The 24,203-nt window shown below is 40.4% G+C and overlaps 1 protein-coding gene across 3 annotated transcripts in view; it reads right to left on the reverse strand.

The window, feature by feature from the left end:
* The window catches only part of znf536 (zinc finger protein 536), a 206,071-nt gene that overhangs the window by 26,799 nt on the left and 155,069 nt on the right, over positions 1 to 24,203 (reverse strand). The window lies entirely within an intron of this gene.

Raw genomic sequence — 24,203 nt, forward strand, 5'->3', positions numbered from 1 at the left:
CAAAGCGTTCTGCTTCCCTATGCCCTTGAACGCCACACTCTCGCTTTCTGTCCTGCCCTTGGGTGAAACCCCTGGCCGGCAAAACTAGATGGAAGGACTCCAAGCAACTTTTCTCTATCACGCTTCATCCCCTGGAGATTCCAAAAACCCTGTCATCACAGTCATTAACCATCATCAACACGGTTTGTTCTTACCTTCGAGAACAAGGAGCGAGGCAGGCTGCTAACATTTGTTACTCTGCTAAAACCAGTCAACACAAGTGCACGCAAACAAGAAGCAGAAAGGTCATTCTTAAACTCTTAAATCTAACAGAGATACTGACGTTTCTAAAGATACCCAATAGGATGATTCTGATGGGATTGTGCAGCCAAAAAACAAGGATTGTTGGGTTTGAATATGTCACTACTGTATGTGTATTCAACATATAGCTTTGAAGAATAGATTGAACAAGACATTACACAATATATCGTAAACTTTCAGACAGGATTAGAAAAACTCTTTCCAACCTTTAAGAGAAGTATGGTGAACAGCGGCCAATGTGATAAGTGAAAATTACGAATGAACGTTACATTTTGACGGCTATTAGCTTAAGTGCTTAAATAAGATCTTTGTTTAAGGTAACATGACATAGGCCTTGAGTAGGAGCAAAGGCAGAACAAGTACTGCTTAAAAATGTGAATTTGAGTTGGGTTCATTTCCAATTTCCTACCGAAAGTCTGTTTTTTTGTTTTTATCAACCATGACCATTCCTCATCCTTCAACGTTGAAGACGAAGGTTAACTAAACATACCTTAATTTACCCCAAAGCAATTCATGTAACCTGATGCCACTAAAGGGTGACATCTCTCATGGATTATTTAAAAGGTAATGTTTATATCGACCTGTCAGCTAAAGAAGTCATAAGCCCCTTTCACTTTTTAACTTGTGTAATGTCCGATGAATTCTCTGTGTGAATAGAACCGCTCATTGTCCGGAGAATACATGGCAAGCCTATCCATTGCAAAACTGGAAGAAAACTAACAACAGAGGATGAAGATGAGAGATTAGCAACACAAAGACGCCAACGAAAAAGTCCAACAGGAGAGAACACACAAAATGGACAAACATGTCATATGCAGAACACTTCTGATGCGGAAATGTTCCTGTTGTGCTAAATGTGCTAAAGGGTAACTCCAAACACAGTCTAGAACTGATTCTAGAACTGATTCTAGACTATGTCCAGAGTTCATTTGAGAAAACGGCTTCAGTTAGACAGCAATACCGATCTGAAGTTTACTAATAATTGCTAATGTTAGCCACAAGTAGCTTCTGATAATACCAGAAAGGTTGTAGCAGAAAAAACAGTAACTTCAATGTATAACATTGAGAAACTGTGTGTGTTTTATTGCTTATTAATTCAACTCTTCATTCTTAAGTGGTATAATGTGTACCTGTCAACCCTAAACCCTTTTTTGAGTGAGTTGTTTGAGTTTTAGAGGACATAAAAGGTGAAAACTGTATTTTCAAATAGGCAACACAATGGAAGGGAAGCCACCTGTGAATCAGTTCAAACCTGTTTTCATATAAAATGTAATTCAACTTCTGCATCCCCGTGTGCTCTCCCCTCTGTACATTACAGTGTGTACAGTGATACTAGTTGACACCCAACAGATGGCTTTTGTCAGGCCTGGAGAGCAAGAGTTAACCCAATCCTCCGCTCGCCCTCCCTCCATCCCTCTCCTCTTTTTAAATGTCTCCCATATAAACAGATTTTGTTGCTGCTTAAAGTGGGCTCAAAATTAAAGCGTATCGTTTTACACACATATTGCATGCATATTACGGAGCCCCAGCTGGTGGCAGGCTGCTCTTAAGAGCCATATGATTAAGTTAGAGGTTGGGGTATCCGATAAGATTGGAGCTCTCTGCCTCTCTCTCTATCTCGCTGCCTATTTTACTGCAAACTTATTAAATGGAGGAAACGACATTATTTTTTCTGAGTGTATGTGTAATTATTGTCACACACCTGTGACTCCCTGCCATCCACGACAGGGAAGAAAAGGGGGGATGATGAGGAGGAGGGGGGGTAGGAACGAGGTAGAAATGTCGTTGGGAGCAGCGGGAGTCCTCGTTTCAGAAAGAAAGGGAGGAGGATAAGGAGGAAGGGGGAAAACAAGAGAGCTTGTTAATCATGCGCTTTCTGTCACTGGCTGAACTCTGATATCCTAATGATTCACGCCGAGATAGTGACATCACATGGGAGAGTGACGGAGAGCCGTGGAAAACAAGAACGGTTGTAGAAGAAGAAAGAGGAGATGACAACCCAGGAATGGACAACTAGTTTAGTGCAGACAAGGTGACAGAAAGTATCTTTGAAGATGAAAAAAGACTGGGAAATGTCTGAATCTGTTGTTGCATTCCTCACAAACAAAGGCTTGTTTAATTTGAACAGAATGCTGCACAAAGAAACGCTGTTGTGCTAAATGTGCTAAAGGGTAACTCCAAACACAGTCTGGAACTAATTCTTGACATTGTCCAGAGTTTATATGAGAAAATGGTTTCAGTTAGGCAGCAATACCGATCTACAGTTAAGTTTGCTAAAAGTTGCTAACGTTAGCCACCATTAGCTTCTGATCACACCAGAAAGGTTGTAGCAGAAGAAACATGAACCTCATTGTATTCAATTGAGAAACTGTGTGTGCATCTTAATGATTCACGGCGAGATAGTGACATCACACAGGAGTGACAGAGACGTAGAAAGAATGTGTAATGTGGACGTACAAAACAAGGGGCAAAGGCAGTTGTAAAATGAAGAAGGAGGAGATGACAGCCCAGAAATAGAGAAGTAGTTTAGCGTAGAAAAGATGACAGAAAGTATTTTTGAAAATGAAAAAAGACAGAAACTGGGAAATGTCCTTCTGAATCTGTTGTTGCATTCCTCACAAACAAGCGCTTGTTTAATGTGAACAGAATGCTGCTCAAAGAACGCTGTTGTGAAAGTTTTCCAGCCAAGTTTCAATCTGTAAAATAAATGATTCTCCCTCCTTCTCCTTCTCCCTCTTGAGGCAGACCACCCCGTCGAAGGCAACATGTGATATGATCCTCGGGAGACAAAGGAAATTACCTATTAAGTGGAAGGGATGATCTTCCTTTAGCCACGCTCCAAAAAAGTGAGTCATGATGTTGTAATTGTTTACCTTTGACTCGGCCCATAAGTCTCCCTTCCCATCTCTCTGTTCGGTTGTAACATAATCTTTCGCCGCGCTGCTTTCAGAAGCTTTCACTCTCCTTTTTTTTCCTTCTCTATCTGTTCTAACAGGACAGATGTCATCGCCCCAAACAGTCTGAGTCACTGCACGCCTCCACACCCCTGAGTAACCCAAGGACATCAGGGGAAGGGAGGACTGTCATTTTTACATTTCAGACATTTAGTTGATGCTCTTAGTCATGGTGGTGTCTTGCTCAAGGACACGCGGATGGGAACAGTAATGTAATGAAATCAATCAAAAAAGAGGGTTTGTGTGTGTGACCTCCGGGTATTATTCTTCTTTTGGAGAGTACAATTGATAAAAGATAGATGGAAAAGCCCCAAAACGTGCTGCACTGTAACGCACTTATCGATTTAGGTCGGGAAGATGTATCTCCGTGTAAACAGGTGTTATTCTGTGAACTCTACTTCTACCTTTTTGAACCTGTGACCTCAATATACTCTCTGTATCCTGTAGTGTTTAACCCTTAAATGGTTTCTGTATCCTGGAGGATACATGGCCAAGATAACGTTATGAAACAGAGATAATTACTCACATATATATATGACACCTCTTCTGTGCAATACGTATCGCTTTGTGATTAGTATTATGAAAACTGGACGTTATCTCTTAGTTAGACTATTCGGTTACTGTGACATGAATAATAACTGTAATAACTGTGCAATATACTTTCATTTGTACTACTGGCTGCTCTCACACTACTTTCTACATGCTACACTTATGTTTTCAGATACTGCTCCTGGAATAAAGTCAATTTCCCCTCTTTGGGAGGAGAATTCTGATTCTGATATTACTCAGATAATCAGGTATCATAAAAAGGTGTAATAACAACGTAATGTATGTGTAAAAACAGTCAAAATAATGGATGTAATATGGTTTAATATCGGTGTAACATGAGTGAAATAAAGGTTGAATATGGATGTAGTTGAGGTGTAATATGGGTGTACTCTGGGTTCAATAATATACCCTAAATTGGCAATCTATCGTGCAAGATACAGTTGGGAAAAAAAGAAATGTAATTTTAGCCTAGATACATTAGAAAAGGGCAATTCATCATTTCTTCTCTCAAACTATGGTCCTGTGCTTGCCCATTGTAGGGTTAATATCAGCTGCTTGATGGTAGAGCTTGTACAAAAAGCTACTCAGGAACTTTTTGATGTTTCTAGTCAGCTGTGGGAGTTCAGCAGGATTGAAAAGGGTTGTTTGTCTGTGCCGATACAGTTTCCCCCACATCTGAAAGGGAAAGAAAACAACGTATGGAAATAGCATCGCTGAGCGAGCGGGCTGCATGTGCTTTTTTTGGGTGTAATGTTTTAATAGAAAGCAGATGGTTACAGATGCAGGGGCCGAGCGCTCGGTGATGACACATCTTTAATATTTTAGAGTGGTCTTTGCTGTAAATGTTGCAGCAGCTGTTTTCCGACGCTGTAAATTTACAGCATTTTTTTCTCTCTCTTCTGTGTGTTTGTGTGAGTGTGTGTGTGACTGACAGCTATTGGATTTACTGTAAATTACAGAAATGAATATGGAAAAGTGATGAAAACGCAGCGAAAGGGGTGGAGGCCGTGTGTGTGTGTGTGTGTGTGTGTGTGTGTGTGTGTGTGTGTGTGTGTGTGTGTGTGTGTGTGTGTGTGTGTGTGTGTGTGTGCGTGAAGTGTGTATGCACCCGACTGTTTGCCGCTGAATCAATTCCTCGTCATTCTGAACCCCGCTGATTATTCTCTTATTTTAGCACGAGGCGGCTCACACGGCAAAGTATAGGATCTCATATATAATGAGATGGAGGAAGAAGGGAGATAAATATATATTTGTATCAGGTTTGCATTGTGGCTTTTTAATGTCAGCGGCGAGGAGAAAGGGGTTCCCGTCCATCTTTTTGATTCCAGGCGATTGTCATCAATTCTTGGCATTTAAACCACCCTCTTCAAATATTTGAAATGCAAATACAGCTGTGTATGCCCATCCAAATGAAAAGACACACAGGAACGGAGAAAGAAAAGGGAAAAACTTTTGAACACATCATTTTGTCTACCATCATCCGAGCATGCATTGTCAAACACTCTTTGTCTCTTTCCCGAAACAGCAGGCAGATGATGCGGCTCACTGCAAAACTGATTATATATTTATAAAAAAAGACCGTTTTTATCTCGCCCTTGGCTTTACTGTCGCTGTTTTCACCTCACGAGGTGTGTTCGATTATGTTCTTTTTCCCCCCCACAAGACAAAATATGATTCACATTTTTCCCCCTCTCTCCATCTTTCTGGCGCTACAGTTATTTAAACATCAATAGCAATGTGTCTTCTTTAGCACACACTCTTTCTCATATTGATATTTGTATATGATCATTACTTTGGGCCCCTGCGCGCTTTGTTATACTGCGTCAGCTTCAATAGATGTAAGATCCAATACTGCAACCTCTGACATTTAAGCCCCCCCAAATAACCGATATACTCACTTTATTGTGTACGGGAGTTTACTCAAAGACCAAACTGGATGGATTAAATATTGCAAAAAAAAACTGAAAAGGGACTTCAATTGTATGTAAGGATGGTTGGTTTGAGCATTTTCTCTGTAAGCGTTTATCAGATATCAGAGAAAAATACCCTCCTCCTTAGTTTGAGTTAACAGCCTGGAAGAAAGACATGTTCTTATAAAACTCCAGGTGACGGCACTCTTTCACAAAGAGGGGGGAAAAGAATGGAAAAAAAAGAGTTGGGCCTCACAACTGATGAAGTTGCTGAATATTTGTTTTCTTAATTAACAAGCCAGGCTCAGATGATGAAGAGGATGAAGAGGACAAAAGGGAGTGTTGGAATGTTTGCTGATGGACGGATGGTGTTGATCGCATCATTAGCAAACAAAGAATAATCAAAAGACATCTTTAACATTTGGGAAATGTTTCACAAAATGCTATTTCTTTTTTACGACGCATACGGAAACGAAGCAAAGTTTAACAAGGAGTGTGTGTGTGTGAGAGGAGGAGGGATAAGATGAGGGCTGGCAGGAGGGGGGGGGGGATGACTACCTGCAGAGAGCCAGCGTCCAAATGAGAACATAATAACAACATCAGAGAGCGACTGTCTGCGCGATGACAACGGTATTAGAGAGAAGTCAGATAATTAAGAAACGCACTTAGTGTTTTGTCAAAAGTGGCCGTCAGTAGCGGAGATGGAATTGTTAGCCCCGTGTGTGTGTACCTGGGTAAGGAGTCTAGAAAAAAAGATGCAGACAAAGGAAAAGGGAGGGAAAAAACAATAAACAGTGAGAAAATCAATCAAATAATTGAAATGAAAAGTTGCGTTCTGTCCGCACGAGGATGCCAACTCGTATTCTGATGGAGCTGTCCAGTCAGGGAACATGTCTTGGATTGGAAGCAAACAAGAAGGGGTGGCAGAGGATGGGAGGGAGGGGAGGATAGAGGGGAGTTGGGGGGGGGGGGGGGGGAGGAGTGGGCTACAGAAATAAACCCAACTCCCATCTGATGAGCAGCTTGTACATAATACCGAATCCCCCTCTCTTGCCAAGTCTGCTTTCTTGATACAGAAACACGATAAGTGCAGATTTTTCCCAAAGATTCCCTCATTTGTCCCACCTCCCCCCCCCCCCCCTCAAGTTTTCTCTTTTGGCCCTGGAAGCACTTCTTCTTCTTCTTTTGCCGGTGCCACGGAGAATCAGGTGTTTTCTTGTCACCCATGATAATGAAATTAAAAAGAAGAACTACAAAAAAAACCCACATTTATCTCTTTCGCGCCCAGCGACTACAGGACAGATGATGTGGCCATCTTGATATCGTTTGTCATCTGTCAGGCAGCGTTGACCTTGCGATGAATGCAAGGACTGATATCGTGGAGAAGAGAGAGAGAAGACGGAGGGGGAGACAGAAAGAGAGAGGGCTGTTGTTTTCGGTAATAAAGACAACATGAATGCCTTCCATTCGCACTGCCAGTTAAAAGAGGCACAAACATGGAAATCCATTATGGAACGCTACTTAAAAGTGTGACCAATCCTTGTTCAGTCAATTAGAGTCTGGAGACCGAGAATATGATGTTTGTCTGTTTAGCCCCCCGACTCATACAGATCAGCGTGGATAGAGAGATTGTTCACAGTGGAAAAGATTGAGAAGGAAAAAAAGAGAGATGTGGAGGGGCAGCGTAGCCAAGCTCTGCTTATCTCTTTTCTTCTTCTCCTCCTCTCTTCCCCTCCCATATACAAAAGCATTAATGTGCGCAGCTATGTGCTTTGCCATTGTTCTGTGTTTAAAAGCTTAAAAAGGGGACGTTGTTTGTGTAACTGGCAGAGTTAGCGGCGCGCGGCCGTGTCCAAAAGCCTGTACTTAAAGTTGCTCGGCGAAGAAAAATAAGGCTGCGTGGAAAAAAAAGAAAGCGCTAGAAAAGCAAGTTAATAAGAGTGGTTACCCCAGAATGAGCGGGGATGAGGTTTCACATTAAAAAAGATTTATCTTAAAGTGTGGTGCTAATCCCCTAAATTTTAATCCCCTCCCCAACCCCGGACCCTCTGCTCGCGCACCCCGTTTCATTCCTTCCGAGGCATAATAAAAAACTGTAAACCATAAAGTTCTTACAATTTCTGGAAACTGGCGAATGCACGGCGCCCTGATTTTACAAGGATTCCTGGCCAGTGAATCACGGAGCTCCGAGGACTCATCTCTCTCACAACAGATTATTAAACCAAAGAGGAAGTCATGGGGTACGGCGGAGGGCAAAGAGGACAAAGGAACAGAAGAAGAGAGCAGGGGAGGATGTCTGCTGTGACCTATTTGACGACTGTGGTGCTGGTGCTGATAGGTACTTAGAAGTAGTAATATCCAGATGTGGATAGTAACTACGTTTACTCAAGTACTGTACTTAAGGACAATTTTGAAGTACTGTATTTTTTACTCAACTACTTTTTTTCCCCAGCTTTACTTTTTTAAGTTACTTTTAAGATTTAGATATTCAATGTATAAATCTATTATTTAACACATTTTGACAAATCATTATAGGTTAAATGATCCTGTGTATCATCACTCAGATCAGATCAGTTCCTCCTTCACCAGATGAGATAAACACACTAACACATCAGAAATCATCAAATCTGGAATCTGAAATGGGCCCAATGAGTATTTGTACTTTTCTACTTAAAGTATATTTTTCATACTTTTGTACTTTAACTTGAGTACGATTTTAAATCCAGGACATTTACTTGCAACAGAGTATCATCTTACAACTTACCATTCCTACTTGTACTGCCACCAATAGTAATACCTATAGTTTAGAAATACTCTGTTACAAGTAAAAAAGTATAAGCATCAATATATTCTTAAAAGTACCAAAAATGTAAGTCATGCTGAATGGAAATGTTAAAATATGATATATTGTTATCCATTAATATGTTCATCGTTTTAATTATGCAGCTGACTTTTTATACTGTCAGAATTATTATCTATGACAGTACATTATAATTCATTAGATGTATATTTGTATTAATAATATTAACCTGCTAAGTGGCTAATATTCTGACATAAATAAAGAGGAGTATGTTATTTGCTATATGCATTACATTGGAATACTCAAGTAAATACTTAACTTACACTTGAGTAAGTGTACTTAGTTACTTCCCAATATTGGGTGTGTTGCCATGCTTTCTGTCACACAGCCTGTGTCCACTGCAAGCTGCCTGAATCAGGAGCATATGGATGTATGAGAACCTCAGCCCACTTCATGAATATTTGATTCATATTTCCTGTGTGTGTGTGTGAGAGAGAGAGAACCAAAGAGAAGGAAGGAGAGAAAGGAAAGGGAGGATTTCTTTTTTCTCTCTTTCACTTGTCATTGCAAAAAACTCACAAGGCTTTACTTTGTGGCATTCTAATCATAATTGCCAATCCTGAATACAAATCTCTCAGCGCTAAACACATCGAGTGAAATTGAAATGACAAAACGAAGCTCATATAACGGTGTAATCAAAGATACATTCAGGGGGGGGGGGTGGTTGGGCGGGGGGAGGTAGAGGAGGGGAGAAAAAAAAGAGTTGAGCCAGTAAGAGATGAGGATCAGGGGCCAGTTATTAGCTGGGCCCCGGGAACAAAGGGCTCCAGTGTGGAGGCCAGCTTAACACTGAGCCAGTTACTGTACCTTTCAAAACTAATATGTAACCATATCTGTTTTAAAAGGACGATTCATATTACTGTGAATGCATGAGGAAAGTTGTTCCCATCCTTGCGACCCAGGAAACTCGAATCCCACTCGTAATAACCCCCCCCCCCACCACACACACACTCAATTGCAGGCCTGGCCTTTTGTTGCAAAGCATTTAAAAAAGATGGCGACATTAACATTTTCTGTAATGATGTAAAACATCCTCAGCTTTTTTTGACAGGACAATGGCGCTTATTGTTGCCGTGGCGACTCCAAAGGTCAGCGTGGGTGTGGCCGGGCGGACAAGGGCGGCACTGAATGAAAATTGGGTTATATGTGATCAACTAAGTTATTAATCAGATTAAAATGGATTCCCTCTGCCTGCTGTTTAACAAGGAGGGAGGGGAGGGAGAAAGGAAAGGAAATAAAGACGGATAGAGAGAAGCAAGAACAATAGGCCAGTGTTTACCCGCGCAAGAGCAAAGCGAGTCATTGTTTTCTGAAGTCATTGTCGCCGTCAAGTTTTTTCGATAACCGGTCCGTCTAAAAGCAGGTGCATTTGCCCCCTAGCTTGATCCAGGTAACCTCTGTAATCCTGATTAAATCACTGTAATTAGAACAAGCAGTGTTCCTCCGCCCCCATACTTCCCTAATAAAACAATGCAGCAGTGTAAATCCGGTCGCTGGGATTTGCGAACGCAACAATGCAGTTTATATCCATCTCTGCCGAGGAATTAAGTGTATTTTCTAACTGCTAATGTTATAATGTTGCCGCTTTATTTGTCTCGACGCTCGCTATTCTCTTCCTTATTCCCCCCGCGGTTTGTGTTCTCACTCGCTGTGTTTTTTTCTTTTATTATTCCTAGCGCAACTTTGTTTATTTGCGTCTTTATTTATTTGTTTCTCGTCGCTTTTTGATGTTTAAATCAAACACGTTTTTAGCGAGTGGTCGGGATCATCCTCCGCCACGGGAAATAATGCAAGTTATTTGTCTTTAATTGCCACGGAGCTTTTCAAACACGCCAACTTGCTGCCTATGTGTCTATACCTGTGTATATCTTTTGTTTTTATTAGTAACACTGCACGCCTCCATTGATGTGGAATAACAGAGGAAATAAAAGTTGACATAGTTTCCTCTTCTTCTTTTTTTTTTTTACCCCCCAACCCCCTGTCCCCCCCCTCTCTGCCTTGCTCTCTGTTGTTTTTTATATATCTGTGTTGTTCCTTGAAGTTGCTGCGGCATTGTCTCATTACGTGTCGACTAGCTGTGTAAGTGTACTTATTATGCCTGTGTGTCTTTGCCTGCCGGTACTGTTCTTCCTCTCTCTCTGTCTCTGCTGTCTCCCCCCTCGGAGGATGAGGAGCTTTATGAGTACAACTCCTCTGAGGCGTCCCCCTCACATCTCCGGGGCGCCTGGGGAAGGGAACGTTGCATTCTTAAGAGGAGCAACTCAAACTGAACAAAGTCTACAGGAGTCAGGGAAGAAAAGAAACAAACAGCAAACTAACGAGATGGGAAGCAGAGATCATGTCAAATATATCGGGTTGGAAGGCCAATTTATAACCCATTGTTTCATGTTTTGCAATATCGAATACGTGGAGAGGGTATGCATATATACATAAAAGCACTTGATTTCCACGCACACACACATATAGAGTGTTCCAATGTGATCTCCAGCTCCCTGTAACCTCCCCGCTCCCACGCTGTCTTCACTCCTGTTTCCCCCATCCTGCTTCTAAAATAATGAATAGAATAATTGTCGTGTAACTTTGCAATCATCCAGCATTCGTCTCTGTTTCCTTTTCAAGGGCAACTTGATACTGCCCTTCTTTCACTGTACTGTACTTCCAGGAAACGTGATGTGGCCAATACCATCGTCAGTATTAGCGAATATGGTCTGAGAAAAGAATGGGAAACCTTTTTCAAAAAGGACCTTTCAGCGGTTGATATCTGGGGAATTAGCGGAGGGAAAATATTTTTACAGTTATCACATTCTGCTAGAGTGAAAAAGAAAAGAAAGGAGCAACAGGTACCATCCTCGGGGCTCGACAGCAGCTATTACACTTAATTGCTCTTTGAAAACTACACTATTTGCACTTTTGGGTGACAAGGTGATAATTCACCTCTGCACAAGTTAAACTGGCAATGCTGTTGCACATGTGAAATAGCACCTCGCCTTCACCAGCTGTCAAAGCTGTCATCTCGGCATAGCGGAGGCGCACAATGAGAGCCGGGGGAAGTGTATCACCAACAGTCGTCTTCTACTTCTCGACTAAAAGACAGACAGACAGGCCTCCAGACGGCTTAATCACTGGAGGAGCCCATGCCCTCCAGCAACAAGGAGAGAAAGAAAGACCAGAGATAAAGAAAAAGGGAGGATCCCGGAGTGTGGGAAAGTGAAATGCAGGGATCTGAGAAGAGAGGAATGACTTGCTTTGGTCCGAACAGAGAAACATCAGTGGTTCAGTTTCAGTCGGTAGGATATTGGTTAAACTCTGCTTGAAGTTTTAATCAGGTTAAGCTGTTTACAAGGACCTGGTCCAGGGACAGAACACAGAGTGTGCTTATTAACCATGTTATTAGTTTTCTGATCATGAAGGGGATGTGAAAACAAAGCCAGAATTTCATATATTACTATGATGATTGTGCTTCATTGCAATTTTGGACTGCAATTTTGTATTTTCTAGCATAGTTGATATCCTATTTCTTGAGATCATTCCTACAAAGAAGTGACAATGGACAATGAACCCAGACAATTGGACAAGACTTAAAACTAAAACTGGAATGTGTCAAAGATTAAATAACACAATGTTCCTCCTCTAGTTTTACCAATATGATACTGTCAATTGTGGTAGACAAACCACTGCTGCTGTTAAGGCTAACTTTGAACAAACCTCCAAGCCATTGTTAAAGGTTTTTTTTTTTTTAAGATAGTAACAATACTATCAAAACTGTCCATTGGGATTATCTACGACTTCCTGTTTGACTCTGATCTATCATATTTGCTACAAAAAGTTTTACTGTGCAATGTTGAATTACCCACATCTTGGGGGCACTCAATATCAGTTTACCTCCGAATGTATCAATGGCATGGATACATTATTATCTGTTCTTTTCAAATGTCTGATTGTATGAAGGCTTATGTTTCTTGCCATGTCATGCTGCAGTGTTCCTTGATCTTAGCAATTATTTTGGTGAGTACAATATTAACTTTGGCAATAAAAGGGCCAAAACCACAAAATAGGAAGTTCCAAGGTAATTAATACCAAATGATCTACGACAATACTGCTCTTTGGGTTGTGTCAAGATGGTAACCCCCTATTTTCAAAACTCGGTTGAGGATCAGCAATGTCGATTGGTCAATGTGCAGCGAGTCTCGTAAGGTTTTTTATAAGGTTTCTCAAATCTAGTACCTCCCATTTTACTATCAGTGCAGACGCTTTTCTGCTTGCTCTTGCCTCTGCTTACTTTTTTATGCTGATTTTCCTATTTTTCTTCTCTGAAAACTTTGAGTAGCGGCTCCTGGACATTAACTTATCACTGGGACAGTTATTCTTCGTAAATAGATGGAGGGTTTCAGCCATATTTAAATATTTTTACGACGACCTCAGTCTTACAGTAGCGTGGCCTAGCAACAGCTAAAGCCTGGTACTGCATGCTATTTAGCTTAAGCTAGTTAGCAGCAAAATGCCTCCGTTCTCTACAGATGACTTCCACAAACTTCTACAGAAGATGGCCGTGTTGGAAATGAAAATGCAACGGTTGGAAGTTAACGTGGAAGTGAATGGACTAGGTTGGAATGACACCACTTTACCAGTGTTGCAAAATAATGGACAAAGGCATGCAAACTCACAGCTAGTTAGCAGCTACAAGGATTCCAAGGAACAGGAGTGCTGTGTACCGGGTAATACATCTACAAGTGGTAGTCCTCCCTGGAACTCTCTGGGTGCAAAGCCTAAGAGTAAATCATTTCCATGGGATTTGGGAGGACGAATAACAGGCAGAGCCCAGCGCTCTGAAATCTGTGATGCGACCGGCTGGCTTGCATTGTTATCACCCAGGAAGAGCGCCTCTTCAACCCCTATTCATACTAGGAAACAGCCGTGGACAGCTGCTAAAGGGATAACTACAAACAATCCTCCTAAACCACCAAGTGTGCCAATCCAGAACAGATACGATCCACTGACCCAGAACCGGAGATCTCTTTCTGATGACCTGGATAACCTGTCCTCTTCACACAGCAGGGTAAGAACCAATAGCTACTCCAAAAGTAAAAGGCTAGAGGGAAAGCTAACGACTGGGCCTGAAACTCTGATTGTGGGTGATTCTGCTGTAAGAGATGTAAAAAGTCTGTGTAGTAAGAACAACACCAAAGTAATTTTCCCAAGGATATGGTCTCCGACTTGGCTGAGAAGATCCTGCATATTGGGGCTGAACATCCGACTGTGACAAATGTGGTACTACATATTGGAACAAATGCTGTTGTGAAACAACAGTCAGAAGTGCTGAAAGAAGACTTTAAATGTCTGTTGGAAACTGTCAGCTCTCTAAATGCGGAGGTGTTCATCAGTGGCCCTCTACCGCCAGTCAGAAGAGGAGTCGAGAGATTCAGCAGATTGTTTGCACTGAACACGTGGCTTTCAGCTGCCTGTACTGAACATTCTGTCCATTTTATTCACAATTTTAACTTTTTCTGGGACCGCAGACATCTTTTTAAGGCAGATGGAGTTTGCCTGAACAAGTCAGGAGTGAAATTGTTTATCTCTAACATATTCAACTGCCTGCGTCATCAATCTGTTCCATCTGCCAAGGAGAAGCAACAAGAGGAATCAAAACAAGAGAAAGATACAACACATCGCGCAGAAAACCTTGAAGAAGTATCACTGCACCCGCCTGAGGAATGTCTTGATTACCTATGACACAAATGGAGGAGTCTCCACCGCCCTTCACCCCCCCTATCACCTTTGAGGATACTCTTCCTTCACCCCCCAGCTCTCTCTACTCTCCGTTCACTCTTTCACCCTCGCCCACCCTCCTGGAGATATGCAGGGTTGGCAGCATGTCCTTTACCCCCGCCCCTCAACAACGCCCACCACAATCACCGAAGCAGAGACGCGTCTTTCCGGGACATGCCGGGGCCCTGCCTGCCTGTAGCTTTGCCGATATCTGTGTTGATAGGTAATAGATTGAGAGCGGTGAATCAGCTTAGAAACAGGAAGCGCTCAAACGTTTTTGTGAGTTCATCACATTTAGCAGTGATTCCATGTCAGCCACAGCTTGTCACAAAATATCTGACTGATAGTGTATTTAACAAACTTAAACTAGCTTTATTAAATGTCAGGTCTTTGGCAGGAAAAACGTTTTTAATCAATGATTTTATCACTGAGCACAATCTCGATTTTATGTTTTTAACGGAAACTTGGATTGAACAAAATAACAGTGCAGCTGTTCTTATCGAATCAACACCTCCCAACTTCAGTTTTATGAGTCAGGAAAGAATGCATAAGAAAGGAGGTGGAGTTGCTATTTTGTTCAATGATTCCATTCAATGCAGGAAGACATCTTATGGGGACTTTGCTTCTTTTGAATATGTGGCCCTTCAGCTGAAATGCTCCTCTCGAGCTCTGTTCCTAAATATCTATAGACCACCCAAATACTGTGCAAGCTTTGTTGATGACTTTAATGAACTGCTGTCGATAGTGTGTATTGACTTTGACCGTTTAGTCATTGTTGGTGATTTTAACATCCATGTTGACAACCCCCAGGACAGAGGGGCTAAAGAACTGTTTTGTGTTCTTGATAACTATGGACAGCATGTGGCGGAGCCCACGCACAATAAGGGGCACACTATGGACTTAATTATCTCAAAGGGTCTAAATATCTCTGAGGTTGTGGTGACTGATGTTGCACTCTCTGATCATTCCTGTGTCTTCTTTGAGAGCTCTATTTCTGTTCACAAAATGTTCAAAAAGAGATAACCACAAAGCGATATTTAACTGAAAATACTACGGAAATGTTTACTCAGAATTTTTCTTCCACACTTGCCCCTGCTAACATCTCAGTAAATGAGCTAGTAGATCATTTTAATTCAAATATTTAAAATGTTATAGATGCCATTGCTCCAACTAAGGTAAAGGAAGTGACTGGCAAGAAAATATCTCCATGGAGAAAGGCCATGACCGTGAAAACAGAAAAAAGAGTGTCGCAAAGCTGAACGCAGGTGGCGAAAAACAAATCTCCAGGTTCATTTTGAAATCTATAAAGAGAGACTTGGCTTTTATAATTTGGAATTGAAAATTGCACGACAGTCTTTCTTCTCTGACATCATTGCCAAAAACAAAAACAACGCACGTGCCTTGTTTGCTACTGTCGACAGACTAACAAACCCCCCAGTGTCAATAGCCTCTGAATTTCTATCCACCAGGGCCTGCAATGAATTTGCCTCCTTCTTCACTGACAAAATTCAGAAAATTAGACAAGCAGTCAGAGCCTCTGCATCAGGTACAGCAAATGTTTTGTCCCTGTGTCCACTTAAAATCAATTCAAACATCATGACACAATTCCATCAGATTAATGATCAAAACCTAGAGGACATTATTCAACTTCTGAAATCCTCCTCCTGCTGCCTTGATATTATTCCAAAAGGATTTTTCAAAAATGTTTTTCATTGCTTGGCCTCAGATCTACTTCATATAGTAAACAAATCCCTTCACTCAGGTGTTTTTCCACAGGCCCTAAACACGGCAGTCATTAAACCGCTCTTAAAAAAGAATAATCTAGATGCTTCAGTAATGAACAATTACAGGCCCATATCAAACCTCCCATTTCTAGGTAAAATCATTGAAAAAGTAGTTTTTCAACAGTTGAGTAATTTCTTCCATTTACATAACTGTTTCGATGTGTTCTAGTCAGGCTTTCGTCCAAACCACAGCACTGAGACTGCTTTTGTAAAGGTCTTCAATGACATCCACTTAAACACAGACAGAGGCAGAACTTCAGTGTTAGTATTATTAGATCTCAGTGCTGCGTTTGACACTGTTGACCACAACATATTACTAGACCGACTGGAAAACTGGGTGGGACTTTCGGCAACAGTTCTAAATTGGTTTGAATCCTACTTAAAGGACAGAAAAAACTTTGTTTCTATAGGTAAATACACATCCGAGTGACAAATATGACATTTGGGGTTCCTCAAGGCTCCATCTTGGGGCCTCTTCTCTTTAACATCTACATGCTACCACTGGCTCAGATAATGAAAAACTACAAAATAAGTTACCATAGCTATGCGGATGACACCCAAATGTACATAACCATTTCACCAGGAGACTATGCTCCAATTCAAACACTGAGTAAGTGCATTGAACAAATCAATGACTGGATGTGTCAGAACTTTCTCCAATTAAACAAAAATAAAACTGAGGTAATGGTTTTTGGAGCCAAGGCAGAACGTATTAAAGTTAGCGCTGAGCTTCAGTCTGCAATGTTCAAAACAACAGATAAAGCCAGAAATCTAGGTGTAGTCATGGACTCTGACCTGAGTTTCAACAGTCACATTAAAACAGTTACTAAATCAGCCTACTATCACCTAAAGAACATATCTAGGATTAAAAGACTAATGTCACAGCAGGATTTGGAAAAACTTGTCCATGCTTTTATCTTCAGTAGACTCGACTACTGCAATGGTGTCTTCACAGGTCTCACTAAAAAATCCATTAGAAAGCTGCAGCTGATTCAGAACGCTGCTGCTCGAGTCCTCACTAACACTAAGAAAGTGGATCACATCACTCCTGTTCTGAAGTCTTTACACTGGCTTCCTACAGTATGTGTCAAAGAATTGATTTCAAAATACTGCTGCTGGTTTATAAAGCATTGAATGGTTTAGGCCCAAAATACATTTCTGACCTACTGCTAAATTATGAACCATCCAGATCTCTCAGGTCTTCAGGGACTGGTCAGCTTTCTGTCCCCAGAGTCAGAACTAAACATGGAGAAGCAGCGTTCAGTTATTATGCTCCAAATATCTGGAACAAACTCCCAGAAACCTGCCGGTCCGCTGCAACTCTTACTACTTTTAAATCCAGACTGAAGACTTTTTGCTGCTGCTTTTAATTGATATATTCATATCTTAAACTGCACTGTAACTTGTATTATCTTTGCTGTTAAATGAGTGTTTTTAAATGTCATTTTATATCATTGCTTTTAGATGAGTGTTTCTAGATATCATTTTATAATATGTTTCTTAATGCTCTTAATGTCTTTCATTTTTGTAAAGCACTTTGAATTTCCTTGTGTTGAAAGGTGCTATATAAATAAACTTGCCTTGCCTTGCCTTTCACACAATCTTTTTGGGAGGAAATATAAATAATGGTGTAGCAACAATACAATGATAAGAGAATAGATTTGATTCTGGTTTTGGTTTTTACTCCTTCAGTATGCGTGCACCCTATCAAGTAAAGAAGCCTTAATCATTGCACTAGAGTCTAGTGCCTTAATGAAAGTTCTATCCATAGCCTCAATACATATTCTAAATGAGACCATAGGCACCACCTGCCCCCTCTAGGATCCTCAGGTATCACCTTTCTGAACTTTCAGACCTACTTTTAAGTGTACTGAATAATTACCGCAACGCAGGTAAGCTATGTGTCTAGCTCATTAGTAAACACATGGGTGTCTGGGAGCAATAAGTACCCCAGGCCTTTTCCACTTGTCAAAGCATTTTTGTGTTTATGTGTGTGTGCACATGTTTGCTAGAGACAAACAGCAACCAAATTCATGGTAATTAACCACCTGATGAGGACAGTATTATTGGCAATTACCAGGTTTTGCATTATCGCAAGTTTTAACATGTGTGTGTATGTGTGTGTGGTTGTGGGTGAATATTTATGAATGCAGGTGTGTGAGCTTATATCAGATAGACAGATTAGAGATGGTAAATGAGAATGTAGTCAAGGAGTGGAGTGAGTGTTGATCGGTGTCGATAACAACATTGGTAATATTTGGGCTTTAAAACAAGTGCTCCAGTTTCCACTTCAGATATAGTTGACATAACAGGATATATTTGTGTTTGTACTACCACCATTATACATTTCCCCCATGGTGCTAGATAGGGTAACCTAACCCTAACCCCCATATTCCTGTAAACAATATGAGGGAAATTACTCAATGAATTGCTCCATGACCTTTACATCCAGTAAGGGTGTGTATGTTTGGACTTATTTGTGTGTGTATCACCACCAATACATATGTCCACCATGGTGCTTGTTGGGGTAAACTAACCCAAACCCCCAGATTCCTACATACTATCCTTGTAAATATCCCCAATGATTCCATTACTTTTACATCCAGTAAAGGTGTGTTTGTTTGGATTTGTTTGTGTGTCAGTACATGCAAGTGTTGGAAATCTTTCAGTTGCCTATTGCTTCATGAAGAATTACAACTGAATCACCACTCAGACTGATAAAATGGCTCAGAGTGATATAAAGCCATGTTTTTTAAAGCTATTAAGAACAATTTATCAAAGGAAAACATTTACATATTTCCAAGGACAGTATATATTTTGAGGCCAGTATTTATCAGAATTGGACTAAAGGATGGTCTTAAATGCAGTATATGATTAAAGAAAATCTTGACTGAAAATGAATAGAAAATGAACCATTGACTTAAGTTTAGCCGATCCATATTGGTAATTTTTCAGATGAAAATCCAATACATTTTACTCAGTGATGTTTTCTTCTGCAAAAACACATTTAATGTTTGCATAATCAACTTAATATCTAAAGTAGGAATTATTAGACAAAATTAGGAACAATTAAGTATTTATGTTCAATATGTGAATATGGGTTTATAAATAGGGATGGGATTTTATTAAAAAATAAATAGTTAAAAGGAAACAAAATGAAGAGCAAACTGGAGCGGGAAAGAAATGATGCAGATGGCAGACGACATACATCTGATAAATCATAAAATAAGGGAAATATCCCCAATAAGGAAGCATTAAAAAGTGATTAAAAAAAAAAAAAAAGGTCTTGAAATTGAATGCAAACAGTAGCCTAAAAATAACTGATGATTAATTACTATGAACATTTTTGGTTCAGCTAACATATTATTCATGTATGATGATATGTTGTACAATCATTCCAAAGCATGTCTCAGATGGTGTGCTGTCATCGAGGATCTACTGTTAAATCATTTATGAGTGCACTGCTTAAATGTAAGCCTATTTTCAAGCCCAAATATATTTGATAAATAGCTTTTATTCTTTTTATTTTTTGTCTCCTATTCACAATAATACATACAAATAAATATTCACTCTAAGTGGATTTCATAAAGGCCCAACACTCTGTATTTTGTAGTAGCATATTTGCAGTGAGCATTTGGGTTATACGAGCATATTGTGCATCTAGTACTGTATGTGTTTGTTTGTGTGTGTGTGTGTGTGTGTGTGTGTGTGTGTGTGTGTGTGTGTGTGTGTGTGTTTAAGCTTATTTGTCATGCCTACCTTTCTTCCACTTAAACCAGAGAAAGTGAAAATTACACCACTAATGCCAACTGTGATCCACTACATCTGCGCTTCACAGCGAGCTCACCAATCCCACCATATGTCTTTAATTGCCATCCATGCTTTACAGAACCTATTACACACAAATCCCACCCACTCACACACACACCCACACACACTCACACACACACACGCACACACACACACATTGTATCCTCTTTTACCACAGTATGTGCGTACGCAAGTTTGTTGCCTTTTCCTTGTCCTATCTGCATGGAAGATGTGTGTGTGTTTGGTGTGTGTGTGTGTGTGTGTGTGTGTGTGTGTGTGTGTGGTCTTTACATGTCTTGTGCATTGTTCTAATATGACCTCAGCTCTCATCGGTTCAAATCTCTCACAATGAAGGCAGGCTGGAGTGCACCCCTTCTGACAGAGGTAATTGGCCACTAGTGAGACAACCAGCACTGTGTTTAAGATTACACTTCCTTTACCCATGAGCACACACACACACACACACACACACACACACACACACACACACACACACACACACACACACACACACACACACACACACACACACACACACACACACACACACACACACACACACACACACACACACAGGTTCTTTGATTTTGGCCACAAGCAAACGGCCCATCAAGTCTTAGGGTACCCCTTTCATGCAGACAAGAAATACAACTTCTGTTCTCAATTATCAGTGTCTCTGCCTTAACCTCATAGTTGTTGCTACTTTTCTTGAAAGCTGTCCTCTATTAAGGACACTTTTTTGCTGGAAAGGCTAGCTAGCATATTTTGTTGGAGTCTTTATGTGAATTATACCTCAAGAGTTTTCAAGATTCTTTTAGTTTTTTTTCTACGAGATACAATACTTAAGTAAATACTCCACTGGTGAAAAATGATTCATGTCTTAAAACGTATCCTAATGAGACTACTAAGTATCATCACGCCGAACATTTTTCCACTAGCTTGGTGGTGTTGACCTTAAGTCCTGCGACTGTGATGTATTTCGTTTATAACATTAGCCTTTTGCTTCTGGAGATTGCATTTTCGCTTTCACTTTAATAAAAAGAGTGTTTATATGTGGAGATTCTTCTGCTGAACAAAACGTGTATGTATCATAAACGTGTGGTTGCCACTGATCTTTTGAAATATTCCCAAATCTGACTGTTTAATCTTGTTCCGGTCTAGATCATTTCAGGGGTTCCAATGCATGTTTAAAAAGTGCTTTAGTAAAGATCTCAAGAACCACCAGAAAAGCTCTTTACTTTAAATCAAGTTGGGTATGGCTATGTCAAACTACACCTTACCTCATGCTTACATTGTGTGAAACACTCTTACAGTTGTCACAATTAACTCCATTGGTACTGTTTCTATATTACTTTGCTTCTGGCTTCTATGTAGTGACACGAAATCAGCCCAATACAATGTGCAACCTCTCAAGTTTACAAAATTAGACTATTGTCACTGCCATCTAATGTGTGTACAGGAGGTGACACTCCCAGAGAGTTTGAATCACCGACAAACACCGAAAAACAACAGCACTTGTGAGGAGACCTCCGGAGCCCAATGTGAGAGTACTTGTTAATTGGAAGCGATGGGTCTAATTGATGTGAGAATATACGGCATTTACCTCTCGTTTTTTCTCCCTCCCATCCACTAAATCTCTGTTTACGAAAAGCCCACTTCTCAAATTGTGAGAGGTGCTCGGCTGCGAGCTCTGCCATTTCCTCCTCGGGAATCCTCCACGCGCTCATGCAAGTCCTTACACTCCTGTCAACACTTTCTCTCCTGCTTGTCAATCTCAACCTTCCGAAGTCCTGGTCCACGTTTTAATATATTAAATGAACAAGGGAGCGGGGGGTAATGTAAGTAATACGATGTGAGGAGCAATGTTCGCAAGCATTCACGGCATGTACAGCACTGTTTGAATAATGTAATACTTCAAGTTTGATAATGTATGGCTATAGATAGGTCTCCACTGCAGCCAAGTATTGATTGCGTTAAGCACATCTACAGTACAGCAAATGGTGCGGGTTCATATCAATCTTTACACAGCGTACTGTACCTCAGTAACCAGATACCTCGTCTGATTACAGAGACCTCAGGGCCGCTGCTGTTGTTAATGACATTTATTGATAAATCCAATTCCTGCGCCAATTTGGGGAGGTGCGGTTTAATACTACAGACGTGTGAATATGCGTGCATCCGTACATGTGTGTATCTGTTATGTGTCAGAGTGCAAGTAGATTCATGTGTATTGCAACCCCTTTGGCCCCTCCTCTGGGTGTACTAATGAAGAGACGGCCACTCCAGACGTGTGGCGCGTGCCCTACAACAGCTCCCGCAGATTCAAGGGAGAATCTCGATATTAATGATTTATGCCGTATTTGCATACAAACCTAATGCAAACCCACTCCAGATAATCACATTTTGCCAGGTCTGAATTGAGTTTTGCGGATGTCTTTGCCACCCCCCTCGCCTTCTCCTCCTACCCAATAACAGTGGAATGTGGGTGACCCCCAACACAAGGGGTTTACAAGTGGACACATAAAGAGGGGCTGTAATAGTGCGTTTTGCTATGAAACACAAGGGTCTATTTTCTCATCCGAGCTTTATCAAACAACTGTAGTATGTGTGGTAGAACTGGCAGCAGTCACGGTAGAAATTATAGTTGAAGGGAGGGTAGTATCAACAGGCGTGGGAGAAGTTAATTTACCCACGTACTGAACTGATATTCTACTCATTTTACACTGCTATATACTTCTAGGTCACTGCATTCCTGTATATATTCTTTTTACAACTATACTTATCGGGATGCAGATATCACTCATTTCAATATGATACAGTAAGTTGATATTTGATAATCAATGAAAATATTGGATACAGTACATCAATCTTCAATTTTAGTGTATGACGGACTTGTTCAACATTGTGGTATTAAAGAGTACTATTCTGCTCATTTTCCTCTCCTGTGACATGTGTCCATGCTTTAATGTTCAAAAAGCTCTTTATTTTTCTCATACTGTGCTGCAGCACCTCTTTTCACCCTCTGTCTGAAACCAGAGCCCAGTCTGCTCTGATTGGTTAGCTGGAAAGCACTGTTGTGATTGGTCAACTGCTCAGAAATGTCCCTTTTATTTAGACTATCACGTACAATGTGAGTGCTAGCCAATAGAAGCGCCAGTGTTACATAGTGGATACATTTTGCTCTTAAATAAAAGATCAGAAAATGTTGCTCTAGAAACAGTACTAGCAATAGCAGTACTAGTGGTAGTATTTGAAATCATAGTTATGATACTAACATACTCGTAGAGACTGTGATTGTCTTATCAACACTAAACACACTTACTGGTGGGTTTAAATTTGATTTACAGCATGCAGTCCATCACAGGGTTAACACTGACTCATGGTCAAACCTATAGGTAGATTATAATTACAGTCAGACTACGTTAAACTAACAACAAGTAAGTCCTTCTCTATAAAGGTCAAGCAGTCCTCGTTACAAAGGGAACTGCCCACATTACATAGCTTGTCTTCAAACACCTTCTGATTAAACACAAAGGCTCAATTAAACAAAACATATCCATATATTTATATACTAATCTAACAATCTAATCTAAAAATATGTCATCATGTTAAGCTATGCAAAGAGCCCTGCTCCATAACAATGCATCGCATTTTGCCAGATGGAAAGGTCAGGTAAACACATGTAGCTGCATTGCTTCAAGAGTATACTATTATTATAGAGCATTGTATATTATATCTACTGTTCATTTATGAATGTACACATGAGCTCTACATTTTTTTAGCCATTCTTTTATTATCCACATAAATAAAAGAAACATTTATGTAGTTGATAAAACTGGAAAAATAATAAAACGTCAAGTTAATAAATGATTTCAAAATTGAATGTCTAGATTTATGATGATCATGAATTCATTCAGTTAAATACAACATTCTGTATCTCACCGTTAAAATCCTTTTTATTTATTCAATGCTTTGTTATTTTGCTTACTTTTCAAATATGGGTAATTGCCTACTCTGTCTGAAAATCTCTACATTTCTAATGTGAATTTGTCACTGATACAACTCAGTTTACACTGTTAGAACTAAGTAATGTTTCCCTGTCTGCATGTTCTATCTCTATATACTGTATTTTAAAGCTTTACAGCAATTTGTTTTTTTTATTTCTTCCTATAAGGCCCTTTAGAAACCACCGCTAAACAGTGAAAGAGCATTGTAAAGAAAGAAAAAAGGAAAAGAGAAAAAGCATTTCCTTCTTGGGTCTCAAGGAGCG

This window comes from Trematomus bernacchii, unplaced genomic scaffold (genome assembly GCF_902827165.1).
Source record: "Trematomus bernacchii unplaced genomic scaffold, fTreBer1.1, whole genome shotgun sequence".
In the NCBI taxonomy this organism is placed as follows: domain Eukaryota; kingdom Metazoa; phylum Chordata; class Actinopteri; order Perciformes; family Nototheniidae; genus Trematomus; species Trematomus bernacchii.